The following is a 6,000-nucleotide window of genomic DNA, read 5'->3' as shown; positions in this document are numbered from 1 at the left end:
ATCGACGCCATTTTTCTCACTCAATGCAACCAGAGATTTCTTCTTAATTTTAACAATTGAAACTTTCGCTCCTGGCTAGATCGCCATTGTAAAATAGTGGTTATCTAATATCATAAGAAATCTCTGGTTGCTAATAACGTTACATAATAAAGGTTTACCACTGCTAACCGCGCAAGCTATCGCTACGAACGTTGGACGACTAATGAATGCCGATGCAATGGGACCGAGTGCACGAGAAGGAAGGTTGATAGAAAGAGACGAGATAAGTGCCCCAGTTCAACGAGGGGTAATCAAATGTCAGTAATACTGCGCAAAATGTAATCGGGATATCTTTCGATAATCCATTACTTACAGAGGGCACGTTTCAAGCAGTTATGCCGTGACGCCAACGACTGTCCATGGGGTGATGCCTATCGGATAGTCATGGGCAGAACTAAAAATGGGGGTGCACCACCTGAAACGTGCCCCGATAAACTGAGAGTCATCATCAATGAGCTGTTCCCACAGCACGATGTTACCCGCTGGCCAACAGTCCCGTATGACTGGGACACCAGCGCTGAAGAGCGGATAACGGTGGAAGAACTTCGCGAGATCGCCAAGTCTCTCCAACCGAGGAAGGCCCCCGGACCGGACGGCATTCCGAACGTCGCGGTGAAGGCCGCGATCAGGGAATTCCCCGATATGTTCCGAACATCGTTGCAACGATACGTGACGGAACGGGTGTTTCCTGACACGTGGAAACGGCAGAAACATGTTCTTCTGCCAAAGCCGGGTAAGCGTCTAGGAGACCCATCGGCATATCGGCCGATCTGTCTACTGGATACAGCGGGTAAGGTCCTGGAGAAGGTGATTCAGAACCGACTTCAGAGATACACGGAAAGTGAGGGCGGACTCTCGGGGAAACAGTTTGGTTTCCGTCGAGATCGCAGCACCGTAGATGCCATCCGCTCGGCCATCGAGGTAGCGGACAGAGCCAGGCTGACCAAGAGGAGAGGGCTCCGCTTTTGCGCGGTCTGGTCACGGTAGCTATCCAGGCAGTGGAACGCTGGATGCACTCCAAGTGCCTGCGTCTAGCCCACCACAAAACCGAGATGGTGCTTATCACCAACCTTAAATCACCCCAAACAGGTACCATTGCCGTTGGACCGTGCAATATCGTGTCCAATCACGCAATCATGTACCTAGGGGTGATGATTGACGACAGGCTCAGCTTCACGAGCCATGTCGAATACGTGTGCAAGAGAGCGGCAATGGCCACGGCCGCACTCACACGAATGATGCCGAACTCCTCGGCCATCCAAAGCAGCAAAAGGCGGATCCTGGCAAGTGTGACCACATCGATCTTGCGGTACAGAGCAGCGGCCTGGAGGCAGGCCTTGGGAGGAAACTGTAACCTCCAGCGACTTAGCAGCGTTCAGCGGCTGATGAACCTGCGGGTTATCAGCGGATACCGGACCATGTCGTCCGAAGCCGCCTGTGTAGTAGCGGGTGTTATGCCCATCTCGGTTTTGCTTGAGGAGGATGTCTATTGCTACGACAACAAAGACACGCCCAACGTTCGAGATCTCGCCAATGAGGACTCGATGTCCAACTGGCAGCAGCTGTGGGACAGCTCAACGAGAGGAAGGTGGACCCATCGTCTGATCCCGCACATCGGGAGCTGGATCGGAAGAAGGCACGGTGAAGTGGACTTCTATATGACGCAATTCCTGACTGGTCATGGATGCCGCCTGTGGGCCCGACACGACAGCAGATAACGTTGTACAGAGGATGTGTGCGGATTCCAACACTTGGCATGCGGTCATCGATGGGTTCACCCGGATCATGACTGCCCTGCAGAGGAGCTGGAACCAACGGCAGTCCGCGAACGGTGTAGGATGACTCCATCGGCGGGGAGCATCTGAGTAGTGTGCGTCCGATCCCCTGATCGAAGCTACAAAGATAAGGCATCATCTTCTGCGTAGCGGAGGTCAGGGGTGCGCCGCGAACGTGTGTAGGATACCCCAATGTCGGGGGGTATCCGAGTTGTGCCGCTTCCTAAGAGAGAAACTGCGGGGATAAGACTTTACCTTCCTCGTAGCGGATCTCGAGGGAAGAGGGTTAACCACTGTCGGGGGATACCCACGGGTAGAGAGGCTCTCGACGCCGGGCGAGCCTCTCGAGTCGGTGTAGGATGTCGTCATCGTCGGGAAACATCCGAGTCGTAGCGTTCCAAGTCCCGAATGTGTGCCGTGACAGGCGCGAGTCTAGGATAAGCTGCTCTCGATTTGGCACACAACGGGCAGAAAAATCCGCGGGCCAAAAATCCTAGGGTTGCCAACCAAGGGGGATAAAGAAGACCGGACAACGGTCGGAATAAACTGACCCCATCGACGGGGGGCTGTCGAGTAGAGTGCGTCCGACCCCACGGTTTGAAGTTACAAAGATAAGACAATACCTTCTGCGTAGCGGATGCCGTGAGTGCGCCGCGTTCGTGCGTAGGATGCTCCGCCTTCGGGGAGTATTCGAGTAGAGCGGTTCTCAACGACAGAAGCTGCGGGGATAAGACTTGACCTTCTTCGCAGTGGAAATCGTTGGGAAAGGGTTATTCCACGTTCGGGGAATACCCACGGGTAGAGTGGCTCTCGACGCCGGGTGAGCTATTCGAGTCGGAGTAGGATGACGTCTTCGTCGGGAATCATCCGAGTCGTTGCGTTAAGTCCCGCGCGTGTGCCGTGACAGGCGCGAGTCTAGGATAAGCTGCTCTCGATCTGGCACACGACGGGCAAGGTGGCAAACTTCGAACCCTGAAGATAAGGAGTCGGGCTTCGAGTCGTTAGAGGAGAGGTCAGGCCTCAAACCTTCAGGCGGAGAGGTTTATGTGGTCAACCCCGAGTCTTTATGATAAGAGGTCGGGTCCCGAGTCGTAAAAGGAGGGATCAGGCCCTTTACCAACAAGAGGAGGGGTACAAGTGGTCACCTCGATTCATTACGAGGAGAGGTCAGATTTCAAGTCGTTAGAGGAGAGATCGAGCCTTGAATCGTGCAGAGGAGAGGTAAACCTCGAGTCGATGCGAGGAGGGGTCGGATCTCAAGTCGTTAGAGGAGAGATCAGGCCTCAAGTCGCGAAGAGGAGAGGTTTGTGTGGGAATCTCGAGTCATTGCGAGGAAATGTCGGTTCTCAAGTCGTTAGAGGAGAGTTCAGGCGTCAAGTCGTAAGGATGAGAGGTTTTGCTGAAAGTGGTCTCGTTAATGAGTATTGCCTTGGAGCGCATTAGCGCGAATAGACTTCCCACTATTGAAGCATAGTGTACTAAACAGTTCGAGGTGGGAACCAGGTCTGCGGCCCCAGGTGGAGTTTAGGGAGTAGGGGGTATGCACGGAGTATATCATGAGTCTTCCCATTGTACCCATGTACCCAGAGTAGCAAACTGGGGGGACGCGGTGGCTCGCCGTGCCATGGAATACAATCCGTAAACCGGGATTTACCACCTGTGGTTACCAACTAATAAAAAAAAAAATACTAAATATACTATAGTTGATTAACTGGTTAATCGCCGCGATGAATTGTTTGATGTTATCATCGACTTTTTTCGGCGAAAATAAAAACGAAATTACTTGCCAGTTGGTCCAAACGTTTCAAGCTACTTTTGGCGTTTCGCTCCTCCTCAGTGGACTTTATCTAGCGATCGTCGTACTGTTATTCGCGAATAACAGTACGACGATCGCTAGATAAATTCCACTTAGGAGGAGCGAAACGCCAAAAGTAGCTTGAAACGTTTGGACCAACTGGCAAGTAATTTCGTTTTTATTTTCGCCGAAAAAAGTCGATGATAACATCAAATAAATATACTATACTATACTATACTAAACTATACTATACTTTACTCTACCCTACTCCTTCTTCTCTACTCTTCTATACTCTAATCTAGTCTACTCTACCCTACTCTACTCTACTCTTTCTTCTCTACCCTATTCTACTCTTCTCTACTCTTCTGTACTCTGCTCTTTTCTTCTCTAATCTACTCTTCTATACTACACTCTAATTTACTCTACTCTGCTCTACTCTTTTTCCTCTACTCTTTTCTATCCTACTCTACACAACTGTATTTTGCTCCACCCTTCTCGACTATACTCTACTCTAATCTGCTCTGCTCTACTCTACTCTTCTCTACTCTACTCTCATCTACTCTACTTTCTCTATTCTACTCTAATGTGCACTACACTACTCTACTATACTCTACTCTTCTTTACTCTGCTATACTCTTCTCTACCCTACTCTACTCTCCTCTATTTTGCTCTACTCTATTCTACTCTACGCTACTCTATTCTTGTTTTTACTCTTTTTTCTCTACTCTGCTCTACTCTACTCCACTCTAATAATACTTTTCTGCAGTATCATGTTAAAAATTAGATACTTTGATGAATCGCGAATTGAATCCATATTGCTGAAACCGCCGATTGAGTCTGCTCTTATTTTAGTTCTAATTCACTGCAATTTAACACCAGTTACTACTTAAAAAAATCAATGAAAACTTAATTCATTGCATGCACAACCGTTTACAACAATAGCTACTGAAAAACTGCCAGTTTTTCTCTATACCATCATTCAACAACCCTCATCAGTTTGCACGATAGGACACAAAACACACAACATGATACATATATTACTTACAATGTAAGAACATGAGTATGTTCAGTTATTTAAACATTATTCTTTATTAAACATACAATTTAATAATTATTTCATTTACCATCTACACATGTTGCGGCCAAATTTAAAGATCGGTGATATAAAAAATATGTAACAACCCCTTAATGATATGTATGTAAATGAAAGTTATTTTTAATTCAAAGCGCTAGTCACAATATGAAATATAAAAAAGTGCCAAAGCTTGATTCCAATTTTGAAGTTTTTTTTAAACATTGTGTAGAAAAATTCCGAAAAAAAATCTATTATAAAAAAATGTAGCTATTCGGCTTCTCAACTCTCTATATATTAAAGCTTTTCGTTCAGCAGATTTCCCTGATTTGTTCTAGCTTAGCTTAGCTTGGTTGACTACTCATATCCACCTTAAATCATTGAACTGGAAATGCTGTGCAAATATGTTTATACAACAACACTTTTAAAGACTTCAAATAGCAAATTTTATTAGGTTTTGCTCAACTTACGCATTTCCAATTCCATGATCGCTGGCGTGGCTAGGCAGAACAAGTTCTACTTCGCCAATGGTTGCTACTCCGTGATTGATCGAGGCCATCAATTTTGTGCAAGGACCAAAAGAATGGTGCTTGGGACTAGCAGTTCATTCGCAATGCACAAAACTCATGCTCTCCCTTCGATAATGATCAATAACAGCGCCGGCCACGTCCTAGTAGTCAATGAGGGATGCAGGAAGGATTGTTAGTAGAATACTTCATAGGATCAATTAACAACCATTTGCCCCTTTATATTCCAAAGATAAATTTTGAAAAATTAAAAAAAAAAAAGGTAAATCAATATCTCCAACTATAGAAACCGTCTATACGTCTGCGAATCTATATTGAAATATCCAGGGAAAGGGTTTTGTTAGTTGGGGAAGGTTTAAGATCAGGATCCATTTTGGCAAATGGTGCGATCAAGTTTTCCTACACATATGCTCCTAGATATTTCCTAAGGAAACTCCTACTTCTATCTATGAGGCAGCGACGAAAAGGCAAAAATTTTACCATATTGCAGTTATGGTGGATAAAGCATATTTTAAAAATCTTCATGAAGCTTACTTATTTTTCTAGCTAATATTCCTGTTATATTGGTTTTTCAAAAAACGGCCCTTCAAAATGAAGAGATACTTCAAAGTATAATTATAACTAAATTTTTGATGTCTTATGCTTTTTAAATAAATACCTCGTTTTTAAGTTAAAAAAAAATTAAATGAGATTTCTGTATTAATAACAGATAGATGTTGTTTTTGGAAACTCATCAATTTGATTCTACTCTTTGCCTCATATTGATTTCGCTATTACTGAGAAGGAAAAGCA

The sequence above is a fragment of the Uranotaenia lowii genome, chromosome 1, assembly GCF_029784155.1.
Source record: "Uranotaenia lowii strain MFRU-FL chromosome 1, ASM2978415v1, whole genome shotgun sequence".
Taxonomy (NCBI): Eukaryota; Metazoa; Arthropoda; class Insecta; order Diptera; family Culicidae; genus Uranotaenia; species Uranotaenia lowii.
Note: the sequence above shows the minus strand (reverse complement) of the source record.